General features: G+C 38.1%; 1 long non-coding RNA gene across 1 annotated transcript; it reads left to right on the top strand.

The window, feature by feature from the left end:
- The first annotated feature begins 100 nt into the window (after positions 1–100).
- Positions 101–19,514, top strand: LOC112847723 (uncharacterized). Its single transcript, XR_003221459.1, has 2 exons — positions 101–225; positions 19,308–19,514. It is a non-coding gene; the product is annotated as an uncharacterized LOC112847723 (long non-coding RNA).
- The last annotated feature ends 113 nt before the right edge of the window (positions 19,515–19,627 follow it).

Below are 19,627 nucleotides of genomic sequence, written 5' to 3'. Positions count from 1 at the left end.
TGTTGATTTACCTCTCTATATGGTATATATACACACAAACAGGAAATGCTTTGGTTTCCTGTGCATGCGATGCAGCAGATCATTTACTCCTAACTGTTCAGCAGCCTTGTGAATGAAGTGGTGTGTTAGCCATTGGTTAGCCAACAGAAGGAATTGCCTGCATGCAGGGAATTTTTGCTCCAGGATCAAGCTATGCAGTTGTATGTACAGCACCAGGTTTCCTACGTATGTGTCTTCTTTTAAATGCTACTAGTTTTGTATCATATGCACAGCAGTGTGAGATCTAACATTTTTTAATTTAGTGCACCAAACCCTGATTGTAACTTGGATGGCTTTTAATTGTAATTTGACGGAGTTGCAGTGAATTGCAATTTTATTGTTCTGGTTCTTCACTTCACATTTGCAGCTTCCAGTGAGCTTGGTTGACACTTTTGCTTTTGATTTAGTTAAGGAAGCAGTGAGAATGCTCTCCAAACTTGCTTGATAACATAATGAGGGAAAATGCTTATCGAGTATTGTGTCAATGCACTTTAAAGTCATGCATTTACCTGCATGTAAATGATTCTCCTTGCTCTGCCAAGGATATTTTGCACATGTATCGGCATATATTTTATTCAGTAAATAGGCAAATTGTAGATTATTAAATGAAGTAATTGTCATGTCCTATGTAAATAAGAAGAAATCCTCCTTACTAATTTTATTTTAATTCAGATTTCATGATGGCTATGCTTTATGCGTGTCCACGTCAGGCAGCATTCTGTACACTGTTGGGGTTTTTTTTCCAAATACATGGTGGTCTGCACGCTGGTAGTCATTTTTATTTAGTTATTTTTTAAAGGTAGTAAACTTCACATAAGTGAATCAGGGCCTAATGTTATTATGCTCTACAGAGTATGCCAGAGAAAGCTGAAGATCTCCCAAACAGAAGCAGATTTACACAATGTAAGCCTTCTTCTTTTTTTTTTTTCTTTTTTTTTTTTGTCTTCAGTCAGTCACTAAGGTAATAGTAGTAGGTTTAGAGATAAACAGGATATGCAACTCTCTTGATGTGGTTACACACAGTGAAAACATTTAAGACCTAAACTCTTAGAAGCTGCAACACCCATAACCGAGGTGCTTTGCACAAGGAAAAGTAACACATTCTGCATTTTTAAAAATAGTAGCTGGGTGAAGAAGTACGCAGGCACCATATTGCATTTTTTTTTAAATTCTGTTTTCTGCTAAAAATCTTGATTAACTTGATATAATATTAGGTTCAGCAAATATCAGCAATACAGCCATGATTATGAGAAAGTGACGCAATAGTGCACAAATAGCTTCTTCCGTGAAATGGGTGAAACACTTTGGAACATGGAACAATACCATGTTAAAAAAAAAAAGCAAGCGTTTTCCCTCAGACTTTCGCTGATCTTTCAATTTAACTAGTTTTTATATTAAGTCCCATCCGCACTGCGGGTCTGGTTGGAACATCCACTTACCCATTATAGGTAGAAAAAAGCAAGCAGTCCCAGTTTATTGGAATTTTATATCAATGCGATGATAAGAAAAGGAAGTCCTTTGAAAGAAGTTCATTGCTAGGGCACTGAAGCACGAGCTACAGTTAAAAAAAAATTGCTCAAGTGGTTTGTTTTTCAGTAGACGAAATTTAAACCTGTACTTCAGGGTATGGTAAGACATAAGTAAATGACAAGTGTAAGAAACAAAAGCAACTTTATTTAAGGCAGGGATGGGCAACTCCAGGCATCGAGGGCTGCTGTCCTGCAGGTTTTAGATGTGTCCTTGATCCCACACAGGTGATTTGAATGGCTGAATGACCTCCTCAACATGTATTGCAGTGCTCCAGAGGCCTGGTAATGAACTAATCATTTGATTCAGGTGTGTTCACCCAGGGTGATATCTAGAACCTGCAGGACACCAGCCGTCAAGGCCTGGAGTTGCCCACCCCTGCTCTAAGGCAACTGAGAATGCCAATTAGACCATGACTGACATGGAATTTTCTAGGATGACATAGATTATTAGCAGTCATGGAGACTGAAAACCAATATTTAGAGCCAATCAAGTCAAAGTTAAAACTGTGTTGGAGTCATTTATATGAACACGATGTGGCTGGAAATACATAATTAAAAACTGATACTTCATTCCTAATTATTTACACATATCTTGATGTGCACATGATGCTACAATTGTGATTATAATTAGTTGTGATCAAATGTCTATGCGTGCATGCCTTTTGTGTGCTTGATATCGTATTGTGTTTATTCAACTATCAAACGTTACCCATAGACTGGATTATGTCTGGATGTGTTGTTGAGGAATTGCTCTCCATCCCTGTCCTGGATGAATGCATCATGCACTGATGGTCATTGGTTGTGACTGCCTCTGATATACATGTCCACTCAGTGCATTACAGGCATACTCAGCAGGAGCCACATCGGGAATAATGCAGGCCAATATGTTTCCCTAGAACCTTGTGCAACTTTGGTTGTGCAGGGCAACGATTGTTCTGCCACAGGGCTGAGTGCTGTCACAAGGATGGGACAAATACAAGTCGAGGGCACCTCATATCGATATCTTGGTCTAGTCAGATTTCCAATAAGAACAGTCACATCAGAGATGGTGCTCTCAGAGACATGCAAGGCTGCAGCTAAAGCTCTTATATTTTTTTCTATTCTGACACCACTGGTTTGAGAATGCAATAAACTGAACCAATTTTGATGGGTACAAATGAGTTCATTTGTATTCAGTAAGCAAATTACTAATTCTCCCATTGACTCACAGCAATCAACCGGAACCGAAAACTTCTCATGGAAATTGTTTGGGTTTTCTAAGAGAGAGAAATGATGTGCTGAGAAATGAATTTGAAACAAAGATTGAAAACGTATTTGACAAGATACAACTAATTTCCTATTTGACCAGATAAATAAGTATCATTTTTAATACTTGAAAGGAAAATAGTTTTCATTCAATGACTGCCTGGAGTCTAGAATGCATAGAAATCACTAAGTGCTGTGTTTCATCCATTCACATGCTCTGTCAGGCCTTAACTCAGCTGTCTTCAGTTGCTGCTTATTTGTAAGACCCTTCAAGCTCATCCTCAGGATCTAAAAAACAGACTTTTTTGGGGTGAGTCAGGTGACTGACTTGGCTATAGAAGAATACCACATTTGTTTTCCTTGAGAAACTCTTGTGTTGTTTTGCAGCTTGTTATTTGACATGTTTTTAATCCATCTGCACTGCAAAGCAGTGTCTAATCAGTTTTCTAGCATTTGAGTGAGCGAGAACAAAAAGCATTGACCTGTGCACTTTTGAATTCACCGTGCTGCTTCTATCAGTAGTGACATAATCAGTAAATGGTAGTGATGGAGTTGCATTGGCAGCCATACATGCCTATGCCATAATGTTGCCACCACCATATTTGACAGTTGGTGTAATATGCTTGGATCAATGAAGGAAAGAATTCACTTAAGTTGTTTTCTGTGGTCTTTCAGGGCTTTTCGTGTTGCTGAGCTTGGCAGTGCATTCCTTTTTTAATGAATGTATCAGATTGTTGATTTGGTCAACAGTGAGGCAATGCAAATTCAGTATTTGAAATTAACAAATCTGTTCCTGGAAAGTGGTTCAAAAGGATAACAATACCAGTAATTGCAGAAATGCTTACTTTCAGTCGCAATAATCAACCAATCAGTAATATAAATGCAGCACACGATCAGATTATGTCAGCCGGAGGAGTCTATCAGAAAATACATCAAACAGCACTGGATAGGATTGAAGTGACTAAATCCTTTATTAGATAGATAAGTAAGCCTTTAAAGTTCAGTAGAGCAAAAACCCCTATACAGAGCTCTACATCTAAATATGGAGAATAGGTCAGATGAGTCATCATGTGGCCAAGTGCATGCATAACGTAGAGTGGCTCAAGCCTGAACCCTTGATTCTTATCGTAAGATGAAACAGCTGCCAATCTATTAAAGACGTTTCACTGGTTTGGTTGCCCACTTTAGAGGGAACGGCAACTGTAAAACAACACAACAGTGCTGTGAGTACTCACTTCATCCTATGACTACAGTGTTGAAGTGGTCCAGGATGCCATTATTCCCAGATTCATAAGACATGAAAAATGGTTTTTGAGTATGTCAGGCCTAAAAGATTTGTTTTGCTTTATTTAATCAAATTCAGATCTTCATTATCAAAAGTTAGATGACTAGAATCTTTATGTCCATAGTTCCAAAATAGGACACAGTTCCCAGTACCTTAAGTGCTATTAGAATACATGTGTAATGACAAAGTTGAATCCTAATCCTTAACTAATCATATTTAAATATAGTTTAAAGAGTTTTTAAGCTGATGTCTCCTGCTTCTTTCATCGTACTCCTTATTTATTTTTGTACCCATTTAGGCAAGTAGTAAGAGCTTTAAATACAAATAGTTAAGCAAAGTGGGAATGTACAGTATTTGTTCCAAAAATTACCTCAATATGACTAGATTTTCCATCCCTCAACTTCTTGTGGACAGCCTGACTTAGTTTAGTTGCCCTTACCAATGAGGAAATGAAGACTCCCACACAGGCCAGAAACACTTATTCCATTCCCACATTAAGGGGAGAAATGTGGCTCTATAACAAACTTTGTATCATGTCTTAAAATTATTGCAAGTATGCATTCAAATTTGATGAAGAAAATACATCAGAGCTCTTCTTTCAGAAGTTTCCATTTCAAACTCCTTCCCTCATACCTAATATAACATGTAATATATGCAAATAATGCCAATAGATTGTTGTTAATACATTTATTACATTTTATTTAGAGCACCAAGATACATAATTCATCCATACAGCATAAATAACATAAATAATAAATATATAAATAGAAAATAAAGACATTTTACAGTCTAGATAAAACAGTCTTATTATTACTGACTGAGAACTTTGCAGTATTGTATTGTAGAAGTTAGATATAAATATATTCTAGCAGTGTTCAGAATCTCTACATCATTTAAACAGCTATAGACCTGAGATTGCTCCATTCGACATGTATAAATGTGGCTAATCACATACAGTGACAGTTATTTATACAGTCTTGGTTGGTCACGTAATCTTATACGAGATGAGGTGTTGCTGTCCATTATTTGCTGCTTAACAGCTACATTAGACTTCCGTGTTTATTTTGTGAAGCAAAGTCATGATATCATCCGCAAAACTAGCAAAATTCTTTTCAGGCCACAGGTGACAGTTACATTTGCTGGAGTTGTGCGGTGTCTAGGAAGAAGAAAAGTCAGTTAAGTCTACTTGTTTAAATTTTCATCTTGTCAGCTTTTTTCACAGGCTATTAATATGTTGGTATAATATAGGGCAATACTTACCAAGTTCTTTTGGTTCAGTTCTTTAATTATATTATCCAGTACCTCGAGACTCTGGGGAATGCGTTTCCCTGGGTCTCGACATTCCTCTGACTTGTTTGTCCTTTCAAGTTCTAAGGTAACGCAGTTCAGTGCGTTAATGAAGCATTCTTTCTGTGTGTGACAGAGAAAGATTTTTCTTTTACTGCTCTGAGACAGGCTTGTGGCTGCAAATAGAGGCAGGCTCAGCTGTGTGAAATATCGACACCTGGCAAGCTCATTTCCTGTACTAGAGAACCTTTACATGTGGTTTATAAAAGCTTAACTAGCATATGGGGACTACCCAACATCACACCTTCTGTTCTGACTTCTTATTCCCTGATCAGCCTATCATCATCATCTTCTGTTTGGTACAGTGGCTATACAGTTTATTTTTATTTGTGACGGACAGAAGTCTCTGGCAGCACTACATTTTTCAAGAAATGTAAATGCAAGTTTTTAAATATAGTCTTACCTCTATATTTTCAGGAGCATAGAATTCGGAACCGTCAATCTGTAAATATAGAAGAAGACATTGTATTTATTAGCACATAGCAGATAGTTTACAAACCCGTTAAAAAAATCATCTTGATACTTACACATCTGACGTTCTTTAAAAGTGTCAAGTCACTCATTTCTATTAAGGGTTTGGATATAGGTTTCCCTTGAGTGTTCCAGCAAAAAACAGCAATAGTAACAATCCAAAAGGCAATCCTAATAAAGTGCTTCATATTCAGCTTGAAGATTTGTCAGTGTGAAGAGCAAGTTGTTTAGAGAAGGTTTTGTGTTGGTTTACTTACCTCTGAGCTGTTATATAGCTCTAGGGTGGAAAGGGTGGGCTGAATTAGTTCTATATCGCCTAATGCACACAGCGCTTTTTTTCCTTTAGATGACTCTTGGAATTTTTTTTCTTCACCATTCTACTAGCACCGTGGTAAAATCCCTCAGTGGCCTATGGGTAAAACAGCATTTTAATTTTAAGCTCTTGTGAAACTAGGTTGGCTGTCTATTTTGTGGTTCATAGGGTTTCTTGCTTTCTCTGTTTGCCTGTGAACTGTTGAATAAATCCTTGCTATAAACTTGACTTATTTTCTATCATAAACACAGCCCTGACATTTTAACTGGGTTTCCATGTTTTAGAAAACAAAACAAAAATAAATAAGGCTGCGGCTGTGAAAGAAGATCTATTTTGTGAACCACCAACTGCTGATTATTTATCATGATAGACAGGAATCGCCTCATTGTGGAGGTGTAAAAACCTATTAGTACTCATTAGATCATTTTGAGTGGGACAAGTAAAGATATTTGTACACGGCATATTGATAATGAGACAGTTAATATAAATGCAAGTTTACAATAAAAATAAACACATGTGGCATAATCATGTACTGCCAATGTTAATACTGAATGCTAAATGCTAAATAAATGCTGTATGTTTGTATTTTAGACGTGGTACATCTTAAAAGTCAGAGGTGCAGGGGACTTTCAGATATTTCTATTTTACCTATATTTTTTTATTTCATGAGGCAATCATTTGGTCATCACTGTTAGGTTGATTTGTCACAGTGGTATGGGATTAGTTAATTTTTTGTATTTGTGTGCAGGATTGATCAGTGCGTCCAACATTTGGAGCCAAGCATCTTTGATGTTTGAAAGAATTCTTTTCCACCGTGAGATGGGGTGAAACTTGACATTTAGCTTTGCGTCTTCGTAAAAATGCATATTAAATTATAATCAGAAAAAATGGAGAGGAATCATTTAGTGTTCATAAGGAAATAACACAAACAAAGGCAGATATCTTTTCGTGATCCATAGTCTGCGGAGATTTTTCGTGCTTTAGCAGGTGTATGTATCTTGTTATTTATTAATTAGGTCTGTTAATGTTTGCATAAATTCCTACCAGCTGTGACTTGTGCTTATTTATGCTGTTTTCACTGTTACTTACATTAACGCAGATCACAAAACTAACTTTAGATGTACTCGGCTTAGTTTGAGAGTTGTGATGGGGGTGTTTCAAATCTACTCTAGTGTTGTAGAAGACATCCAAATATGCTCATTTGTTACCTAAAAATGGGAGACTGCTTAAGTGATCCTTTTTTGATTGTTCAGTCTTTAAAAATCAGATAAAAGTGTGTTTGTGGGGTTTATCATCATAATGACTTAAAGGTCCACCAGCGCCATGTGAAGTTAATATCTCCATAAAATCCTGCGATGACTCACACTTTTCTTGTGAGTAAAAAGTGTGAACTCATACGGCCTTGTGGTACTGGATCATCCACCCCTCCCCCCCACGCCGCCACCGCCGCCTGCAGAATTTGTAGATTTATTGTGGTTTGAACTCTAGGAAATAAAAAAGTATACGTCACAAGTGTGCCAGACGCAGACCACACGCATTAAGTTTATCTTACTGATATTTTAAATTGATTGTTCCTTTTAGTTGCCCTTCGGAAAAAAACAATCCAGAGCATATCAGTTTAATCTTTTGGGGGGGTTTTTTTTTTAGTTAGTAGAAAATGTGGGAAAATGTCAGCATTTAGTGCTTGGTACTGCACACTGTTGGGGGGTAAAAGTTCCAACTGTGGGTTGCCAAAAGGTGTGTGTAATTTAATACCGGCCACCAGGGGAGCTATAGAGCAAATGATGTCTGTATTAACTGTTCATTCTGCTCACTGGCAGTTGAAAACATGAAGTAAAAAGTTGGCATAAGACAACATGTTATGACAAAAATCATGGTAGAAAATCTGTGGCACTATTTGCACATTTGAGAAATGACACTGCTGAATGGCAACGGTAAATGCTTGCTAATGTGATGGTAAATGGGTAAATGCTTCGTTGACTCGACTTCTAGAAAGTCGCCTCGATGTCTTCATTTGACCTTCCAGAAAAAGAAAGTTTGTAATCAGGCATTTTTTTCATGTTATCTTTTTATCATAACAAAATGATAGAGAGAAAATATCCTCAGGATGAAGAGGAGGTTGAACATCAAATTAACTATATCACCCTGGGGATCATTTCTAATCATATTTAGGAAACTGATTACACAATCAGCAGCTCAAGTTTAGAATGATATCAAGGCTCATAGAGACCATAGTTGTGACAGCTGGACATGTTCCCCATGGAACAAATAAGACAGAGTTTACATGTAGATGAATGTAAAGATGTTAATATATTGAAAAACAGTGTCTGGTAATACAAGTTTGTTCACATGGAGTGGACATCATGTTCACAGTCACTTAATGCCTAAATTATCTTTCACCGTCTGTCTATCTACAGTTCAGTTTTTGCTGTCATATTGCAACCAGTTCAGTTTTTGCTGTCATATTGCAACCAGTTGTGACATGGGAGATAATATTTTAGCAATTTTTTGTGTAAAGTGTTTTTCCTGAACAACAACAGAATAAAGACAACGAAAGTGGAAAAACGTAACAGGGAATCTGTGAAGGGCTAACTCTTTGTTAAATATTTAATTTTATTAACTGGGCCTAGGAGTAGATTAGTATCATCATAATAGTATAAAACAATAAATAAAGTTCTTTGTTTATATTTCTGACAGAAGAATGCGCCATGATACAAGTGATACAACTGGTGTAGAAAACATTTTAATTATAGCATAATGGCCTTGAAACTGACTTAAATGTGACAAATTTTTGGAGATCAGTAAAGCTTGGGTGTGCTTTTGGGGGTGCCTTGGTTGACGTTATTGCCTCACAGCAAGAAGGTCCTGGGTTTGAATCTATGAAATGGCTGGGGCCTTTCTGTGTGGAGTTCACATGTTCTTCCTGTGGCTGTATGGGTTCTCTCTAGGTACTCCTGCTTGGGATAATTTTTCTAAATACCCTTTAGGTGTGACTTTAGGTCTCTCTTTGTTAGCCTTGTGATAAACCGGTCTATATTGTACCCCATCCCTCACCTTGTGACAGCTGGTGTACGCTGCAGTTCCTCCATGACCTCAAAGTGGATGCTTACAGCGTTAATAACAGGTGCCCCTTTTGTATAAAGGTATTTTAGTCGCTCAAGTCAAGTGGAGTTTTATTGTCAGCCCAACAATATACACTCAAGTATATAGTGGCGCAAAATATCGTCCTCCTGGATCAAAGGTGCAAACTGTAAAAAAAAAAAAAAAAAACAACAAAACAAAACAAATTCAAATATAGATATATAAAAACTAATAAACAAATAGTACAATAGCATTGTATTGAATAAATAAAAATAGAAAAGAATAAGAATAAATAGATACAATAGTACACAGAATAAATACAATAGTACACAGTAGGGCTGGGCGATATGGCCCAAAGTTCATATCTCAATATTCTTTAGCTGGATGGCGATATACGATATATATCTCAATATTTTTTTTTTTAAGCCAATAAAGTAAGAACAAAAAGAGAGTTCTTAGTCAAAGGTGTGTCCCAGATCTCACACAGGCACAGACAGATTTCGCAGCTGCTCTGTTCCCAAGTTCTACTGTGTGACTGACGGCCTTGAGTTTGAAATCCGCTACATAACCATGTCTCTTAACAGGTGCCATTTATGGTCCTTATACACACACAATACGGTAATATTACATTGAAGCACAGTACGTATTACTCTGCGAGGCTCCTGACTACGGCAGCCGTAATGCTCCGACAATCCATCAAGTGGTGCAGCTTCGTAGTTTACCAAAGTCGTACTAAGACATTTGACAGATTTCTGAGCGCCATGTACCACATAAAATCGTTTCGCGGTCAGTAAGTGCAACCAGAATTCACACATAAGGCGCACTGTCAATTTCTGAGAAAATGAAAGGATTTTAGTGTAAGCTTGTAGTCCAAAAAATACGGTATACGAGTTTTGTAAGGTGGTTTGTTTCGGGGCAGGAGGCTGGGAGACTTCCCGGTCTGGGATGTCACACACAGTTTCACACACTCTTCATTTTGCACTTTATGGCACTGTTGTAAATGGTGAAAATAGTAGTAGTGCTCCAACCTTTAGTTGAGACCCTTTCCCAACATTCTCTACAGAATACATTATTCTACTGCTCATCGGACACTCCAAATAATAGTAATAATAATTAGTGCTGTCAGCGTTTATCTCGTTAAAATGACGCCATAACTGCATTAACGCGGCAAATCTCCGTTAACAAGTTACCGCGGATCGCCCCGTTCGTGGGGCTGGACAGCGTCAACGCGTTAACGAGCTAACCGCGCTAACACTAAAATAATAATCTCCAAATGTTTTCTTTTTACCGACCAGCTCCTCTTTGATAGCTGCCATGTCCATCTTGTCGTTGCCTGCAGGTGAAGCGATGGGGGAGGTGGAGTTGTGTTCAGTGAAGGAGAGAGGCGAGGCAGAGTAACGTTGCGTAGATGCAAAAGTGGACGAAAGAGAGGCAAACTTGCGCCTCCACAAGTATGATTATAATGTAACATAGACTATGTCGATATAAACGATATTGTCACATCTCATATCTCGTATAAAAATATATAGATATATTTAACAACTCGATATATCGCCCAGCCCTAGTACACGGAGTGCACAATGCAATACGTAATAGTGCAAGTATTGTAAGTGAGAGGAGAGTGTTACGTAGTCCAAAGAAGTGTGTTGAGAAGAGAGTCCAGTGTTGAAGAGGGCAGCATGGTGTTCATAATTGCTTGGAGGCAAAAACTGTTGCACAATCTTGCTGACTTGCTCCTGATGCTGCAGAGTTGTCTTCCAAATTGGTAGAGAAGTAAACAGCTGGTGGGAGGGGTGATGCGGGTCAGCCATGTTACTGGTGGCTTTACGAATGCAACATGAGGTGTAAATGTCCTGTAGTCTGGGTAGAGAGGTGCCAACAATCCGCTCAGCGATCCGCACAGTCCTCTGGAGGGCTCTGCGGTCTGACGCGTGGCAGTTTCCATACCAGACTGTGATACAGCTGGTTACGACACTCTCTAAGGTGCCTCTGTAAAAGGTGTTAAGGATGGGTTTGGGGGGGCGCACGTTCTTTATTAGTTGTCTCAGGAAGTGTATGCACTGCTGGGGGTGTTACTGGTCCAGGACAGATCCTCTGTGATGTGAACAAGAGGAATCTGTGCCTTTCACTCTCTCTACTGTGACATCAGCAACGCGGAGCAGGAGATGGGCAGCCTTGGTCTTCCTAAAGTCAACAATCAGCTCTTTTGTTGTGTTAACATTAAGAGAGAGATTATTGTCCTTGCACCAGCTGTGCCAGCTGTTGCACCTCATCTCCGTATGCCGCATCATCATCGTCCCTGATGAGTCCCACCACTGTGGTGGCATCTGCAGACTTGATAATGTGGTTTGTGTTGGAGCTGGAGGTGCAGTCGTGGGTCAGTAGCGGACTCAGCACACATCCCTGGGGGGTCGCCTGTGCTCAGTGTGATGATGCTGGATCTTTGATTTTCCAACCTGTACTGTCTGGGGTCTTTCAGTGAGGAGGTCCTGGATCCCGTTGCAGGTGGAGGTGTTGAGTCCGAGCAGGTCCAGCTTGCTGATCAGCTGTTGGTGGATGATGGTATTGAATGCTGAGCGGAAATATCATAACATTTAATATCTTTAATAGTGTCAAAGTAATAGTACTGTGTTTTACAGTGGCTCTTGTGTCTCTTCTTATTAGAGATCTGAGCAGGGCTGGACTCTCTCAGATAAAAACAGGTTTTTTTTGGTCCATTTTACACAGATTTACAGATAGGAACACTGCATGTGCTGTGGGTTTGGCACTCACAATAACTCTAGCAAATCGAAGCTATGTGGACTGTTCAGTTACACCCCTGATATGGTTACTTGGATGGGAACGGTTTTGCTTCCCATGCTTTCTGATGGACGGATACTTTGTTTGTAGTGGCCATGCTGGCATTCTAAATGGGGCACACTGATGAAAGTTTCAGTAAATGACAGTGGTCTAGCTGTCACGTCCTCTATCAAAGCCTTGTATGTCTGTCATTTTGGATGACATTCATCACATTGTTATATCACTGTTATTTTGTTAGAAAATAAAATATCATAAATATCAGAGAATCAGAATACTTTATTAATCCCTCAGGAAATTACATGGTCACAGTTGCTCAAAGACACCAAGAACAGTAACAAACTAATCTAAATTAATAATACAATATATCAAAGTTATAAAATAAAAAAAACAGCTCTAATAGATACAAATAACTCTAATTATAAATATCCCAGTATATCACACAAAATAGATAAATAGTTGCATTATATAAATAGAATAAATATTCAAAAATTTGAGAACTTCTTACAGTGTTTTTGAATTGTTTGAGACTACATCACATTTTAGTGCAGAGCATTTTTAAATAATAAGGATAAAGTACAAGTACAGGACGTGTAGAATAAATAGTTGCATTATATAAATAGAATAAATATTACAATTTTTAGGAACCTCTTACAGTGTCTTTGAATTGTTTGAGACTACATCACATTTTAGTGCGGAGCATTTTTTAAATAATAAAGATAAAGCACATCTACAGGAACTCTGTAGGTTCTGTGCTCAGTTGGAGTTGGAGTTGATGCGCTCAACGATGGTTTCAAATTCTTTCAGAAAGTCCTCAAAGTTAAGAGATCTCTCTTCTTGGGTCTTACAGTCTGAAGAATCATTCTGTATGTGAGGAGAGAAGCACAGATTAGCATTGTGTTTAAGTTAATTAAATCTAATAATGTAAGTTAATAAGTCAAACCTTTAATACTCACATGTGGTAAGATCATACTGCTGCAATGGTGACGTAATGATGCAAGGGCATCATTGCATCGCCTTGGACCATATTTACTGGTGGTATGCTCTTTGGCATGCTCCAGTCCTTTTATGATGGTGCTAACAGCTTCACCAAGGCAGGAATCCTGATACAGACAGAGCAGTTGTTAGGATCGTGGATAACTGGATATAAGCTCTTGTCATTTACCAGTCCTAGTGTAACTGAAAATCCATCCTTTCTCTCCATCACAGATTAATATTGCTCAAGAATCTAATTTTAATTTTAGCAATTTCAAGACAAGTGTCTACCCCCAATAGCTTCCTATAGGGCTGAGAATAAAGGGTGAAAATGAGAGGGCAGTCTTCCAGAAGAAATGTTTTCTCAAGGTCTTTAGCAAAAGATGTGTTGCTACAGTTCATAAAAGCTGCATTAACATGAATTTAAAAAAAAAAAAAGAATCAACAATGATCTTAAATGATCACTTACCGACACATCTTTGGGAAACTTGAAAGTCACGTTTCCCTACAAAAAAGGAGAAAAAGAGAATATTACTTTAAAAGTCATTAATATTAAAACACAGCAGCTTTCTGTCGTGGTTCCCTTTTGCATATAGCTTATGTAACAAACACTTGCCAATTTTAACTTACCTCAAATTTGACATCCTTACGTAGTAGATCGAAGTCGATGTCTTTCTTCATTTGGGTGGGTGCTGCTTGAAAACACCCAATGAGAAAAAGCATCCAGAGTGCAGTTCTAAAGTAGTGCTCCATAATAGACTTGTAAAACGCTGGATCAAAGTTTGCTGTGAAGATGTGCTATGTTGCTTTACCAGTGGCTTGTGATGACATCCCTCTAGTGCTGGTTAAATTTATACTGTTTAGAGTGGGTAGGTTCAGGTAACTTTTCCTATTAATCATGCTGCCTTTTTCCCCTGTCAGCTCCATGGTAAAAACCCAGAGTTGGGGCTGGGTTATGGTTATGGTAGTTTTTCAATATTTAGAGTTTATTTGTCTTTCTTATTTAGTCATTATCATAGGATATATATATAACTGTTAACTAAGTTCCTCTTTCTCACGTCAGCAGTGTTTAGTTTACTAGCGCTGTACAGACTTGGTAAATGAAAAAAAAAAATGAGTACAAAGTGAATGTTGTTGGGGTTTGGTTTCCTCTCTTCAGAGAATTTAGGTGGCCTTTTTTTCTTTTCTTTTTTTTAAAATCATCACTATGAAGAGCAACAGCTTTCAAGACTGCACATTTACAACATTTATAACTTTTAACACTGGGTCTCATCTTTTAGCCAGAGCAGGTGTTCCTTTTTTAAACTGTTGAACATATTTAAATTTTAAAAAACAGTTGTACACATGCGGTGCAGAATGACTCTGAGCACTAAAAAGCTGCACTCGTGTTTGAACAGTTACATGCTTTGATGACAAAGGTCTTAATCTAAAAGGATCTGATGCTCTGATATCAACATGCAAAATGAAAATATAAAAGAGAGAAAGATTAGTATATTGAGGTTGTATCAGGTAAAGAAAGAACTGTGATTTTTACATCAAAATTCATAAAGCCAGAAGAAAGGTTGACACCTACACGTATGCTCACCTACTGCTGGGGATTCCCCTTAGGAATCCCAGACAACAGAAGTTGTCGACACCCTCTGCTTAGTGTGTCATGGCATATTACTGTTGCTCACTCTATCACACTTTTTTAGTTAGGTTTCAGTTTTGAGGTTTCTTCAGGAATTAGACAAAGATGGTGAATGGGACAAGATTTTGATGTGCTTGAAGAGGGTGGGGAAATTTTCTATCCATAAAATTAATAGCATTTTGGGGCATCCCTGCAGTTTCCATGAGTTCAAGTACATTTTGCTCATTTTCATTTGCTTTTCTGTTCACACACACACACAGAATTTTTTTAAAATACTTTTTACAAAAACCTTAGTTGGTAAATGACTGCTTTAATATGGAGAGTGTAGTTGCATGCATTGCTCAATTGTGATTTTGTCCCATGATTGCAAAATGAATTTGAACCTGGTACTAGCAATGTAGTATATAGTATACTTTATTATATATATATATATATATATATATAGAGCGTATTTATTTACTTCAATGCATATATTTTTAAAGTGGACACTTTCCAGTCCAATAACAGCTTTCTCTGATTTAAATCTTCTTTTTTGTGACTTTAACAGTTTTAGCCATATATCTTGAAGATTTTTAAGGCATGATTTTTAACCAATATTACGCACATGATTTCCGGCCTTCTCTTAGACGTTTTCTGATAATCATGATGCATTTCTTTACCTGAATATACGATATAGAATAGGATCATTTTTAAGAATAAGTGACATTTTGCGGTCTATGCCAGTTTTTGCACAGATTGCTGCTTCCTGTTAGCAAACAAAATCTGTCACTATTAGTCACTTTAAATATTTTTAATGTCATTTAGTTGTAACCAAACTTGGATCAAATGCCTCATTTAAGTACTTCTGGTGCCTTTTTGGAAGAGTCCATGTTTCGCTTCCTGTGACACTGTGGATAAAGTTGTTAAAATTGCATACTGACCGAAGTTGCACCGTATCTCACCACACAGAAAGAATGAAAAGGAAATAAAAAATTTTGGTTTCCGTGATTGTATTGATGTCACTGGAGACATTTGTTTAAGTGGTTACCACAGGCCACAGCAGCATAGAGTCAGATAGTGGCTTTGCTGACTTTTCCCTGATTTGAGTCAGGTATGTTACAAATTTGACATTAGTTCATTGTTTTTACTATACGTTTCCCACAAGCTTGCGTCACTAAAGGGGACGAAGCATTGTTGTGGTTGTCCCCCACGCCACCACCTGTCCAAAAAGGGATTTTTTTTTCTTTTCCCTTGCACTATCATGAAGTTTTTTTTTTTACTCCTCAGCTGTAAAGGTTTACAGGGTATTGTCACCCTGATGGGAGGGTGGGGTGGACATCCAAGTTTGAAAATGTCATAACATGAGAATGAGGCAAGGTAGGATTTTCAAATTCACACCATGGGTGCATCTACTAAAAATTAGACAAGTTCAAATCTCTGTGAATTTGACCTTAAGGTCAGAGGCCAACTTTTCAGAAAATCACTTTTCAAATTTATACCATAGAGGCATCTACTGAAAATCTCGGACGGGTTCAAATCCCAGTGACGGTCGAGGAGGGAGTTGAAGTTTTCTGAAAATCTTTTGAATGTGATAAGTCAAGAACAAGGCTACGTAAGATCATCAAATTGATACCATATGTGCATCTCGTAGGACACTGAGGGGTAGCACTGGCGTTTGCGAGTATATTTTCATTTTGAGCTCTGCAAAATTTCCAATATATTTCAGGCAACATCTTAATGCTCTGCTTCTTTGCCTTTAAAAGAAAATTTGCTGCAGAAATAATTGAGACACAAATTTACATGGAAGTGTTTATTTTCTGTATTTCTCAGTGTCTTATTAGCTGGGCATTTAGAGGATAAAACATACACTCTCTCACTAAAGTGAGTACACCCCTCCATTTTTGAAAATATTTTATTATATCTTTTCATGAGACAACATTGAAGATATGACACTTTAAAACATGTAGTTTAATCAGTGTACAGCTTGTATAAGAGTATAAATTTGCTTTCCTCTCAAAATAACTCAACACAAAGCCATTAATGTCTGAACCACTGGCAACTGAAGTGAGTACACCCCTAAAAGAAAATGTCCAAATTGTGCCTAGTTAGCCATTTTCCCTCCGTTGTCATGTGACTCGTTAGTGTTACAAGGTCTGAGATGTGAATCGGGAGCAGTTACGTTAAATTTGATGTTATCGCTCACACTCTGGTCATACTGGTCACTAGAAGTTCAACATGGCACGTCATGGCAAGGAGCTCTCTGGGGATCTGAAAAAAAGAATTGTCGCTCGACATAAAGATGGCCTAGGCTATAAGAATATTGCCAACACCCTGAAAATGAGCTGCAGCACGGTGGCCAATACCATATAGTGGTTTAACAGGACAGGTTCCACTCAGAAACGAACCTCGCCATGGTCGACCAAAGAAGTTGATTGCACATGCTCAGCGTCATCTCCATGTGTGAGTGCTGCCAGCATTGCTGTAGAGGTTGAAGTGATGGGTCAGCCTGGCAGCACCCCGACCATACACAACACACTGCATCAAATTGGTCTGCATGGCTGTCATCCCATCTTCTAAAGATGGTGCACAAGAAAGCAAACAGTTTGCTGAAGACGAGCAGACTAAGGAGAGAGATTACTGGAACCACGACCTGTGGTCTGATGAGACCACGATAAACTTATTTGGTTCAGATGGTGTCGAGCGTGTGTGGCAGCAACCAGGTGAGGAGTACAAAGACAGATGTGTCTTGCCTACAGTCAAGCATGATGATGAGAGTGTCACGGTTTGGGGCTGCATGAGTACTGCCTGCACTAGGGAACTACAGTTCATCGAGGGAACCATGAATGCCAACATGTACTGTGATATACTGAAGCAGAGCATGATTCCTTCTCTTCAGAAACTGGGCCACAGGACAGTATTCCAACATAATAACAACCCCAAACACACCTCCAAGACGACCACTGCCTTGCTAAAGAAACTGAGGGTAAAGGTGCTGGACTGGCCGAGCATGTCTCCAGACCTAAATCCTATTTAGCATCTGTGGGGCATCCTCAAACCGAAAGTGGAGGAGCGCAAGGTCTCTAACATCATCTTCCATCAGGTCTGTGATGTCGTCATCAAGGAGTGGAAGAGGATTCCAGTGGAACTCCATGCCCAAGAGAGTTAAGACAGTGCTGGAAAATAATGGTGGCCACCAAAATATTGACAGTTTGGGCACAATTTGGATATTTTCAATTAGTTGTGTACTCACTTTTGTTGCCAGCGGTTTAGACATTCATGGCTGTGTACTGAATTATTTTGAGAGGACAGCAAATTTATGTTATACAAGTTGTACACTGATTACTTTACATTGTATCTAAGTGTTATATCTTCAGTGTTGTGCCTTAAGCAGATATAAAATATTTTTAAAAATGTGAGGGGTGCACTCACTTTTGTGAGATACTGTAATTGTTACCATTTTTTCATTAGTGAGAACAGTCATTATGTTTGGGCCTTTCTTGAGCTTCATAGGCATCAGTAATCTCAAGGTGACAGGTTCAGAGAACTGAAACTTGAAAAGAATGTGTTCCGTACGGAACATTTTCTTTTAGCATGGACCTGTAATCAATGAATCTGTGATTATCTTAGTGATATGCACTAAGACAGTGGCAGAACTTAAACAATAAACAACAAAATTATTCCCCGAAGGTGATGACAAAAGTTCCAGCTAGCTTGCGCCAAGACCCTCAATGCGAGGGTTGAGTATTAAACCTAAGTAGTTATTATGAACAACGTAAACTACATAGGTAATCATTTCATTGAAGGAAAACGTATGAATTTTGCATTTTGGTCAACCGTCATTTGTACAATCATACCATTAAACAACTTAAATGCGTTCTTTCATTGGTGTATTAATGAGAAGTTAGCATTGAATACCAAATATGCCAATTTGAGAAAAAAACTAAGCTTGTGCACTTGTCAAAAACACTTTGAGCCTCTGTCTTGTGAAATCTACATTTTAGTAGATAAAGTGTTGCAATAAGCATATTGCAACACTTTGAGCTTCTGATATGCATCTATTTTGGTTACATCTCTGAAACATGTAGAGCTAAAATGGGGGGAACACATGTTAATGGAGAAAGTACTTGAGAACGCATGAAGAGTCTGTAGTCTCGTGTCTTGATATCTACATGATCTGTCCTCTGACAAAGACAGAAAAGTCTTCTTTCACACTCTTTCAATTTTAAAAAGAACAGTTCCCACTAAGTTTACAGAAAAAGAGTGGCTGTGGTTCCAAGCAACAAGCAAACCTTTTCTAATACTTAGAAAACAGAAGTTTGTGTTCACGTTTTAGACATAAAATAATTTCTTTTTGTGGCCCTGTAATTTACTTTTAAAACATTTATATTATAGTTTGCAAGTGTGACCACAGGCGTTTCAGGTTGTGTCTGCTCAGCCAGGTTTGTCCACTGTTGTAAGGAAATAATAAATTAATCATTTAGCATTTCCTAAATCTGAAGAAGATATGAGCCATTAGCAGCCTCAGGTCTGATTCAGACTTTCAGTGTTGCTTTTGTAAGCCTTTTGCATTTCATAAATTCATATTGTACTTTTTTTTTTGTTGTTGTTTTTTTACAGACACAGTAGGAAAAACCCTCAACCTGTTGTGCACTTTCCCACATCAAGACACTCACAATAGAGATGGTCTCATAAAAGGATTCACCAGGCACGCACCATGTATTTTTTTAAGTATGCATATGTTTTCTGCAGTACAGCTGCTTGGGTTGTTTGCAGTCTGCACAGTGTGGTTTCAGCTGTTTAAAAAAAGGCAATTCCCTATTGCAGTGCAAAAGTTTGCTTTAGCTTAGCAACGCTGGGGTGTTTTCTTAAAAGATCAAAGCGAAACCAGTTTGGTGCTGAAACAGTCTCCTCCAGGCTGTTTCTTGAACAGTGAACTT

Source organism: Oreochromis niloticus, linkage group LG2 (assembly GCF_001858045.2).
Source record: "Oreochromis niloticus isolate F11D_XX linkage group LG2, O_niloticus_UMD_NMBU, whole genome shotgun sequence".
Lineage (NCBI taxonomy): Eukaryota > Metazoa > Chordata > Actinopteri > Cichliformes > Cichlidae > Oreochromis > Oreochromis niloticus.
Note: the sequence above shows the minus strand (reverse complement) of the source record. Positions and strands in the feature narration are given on the sequence as shown.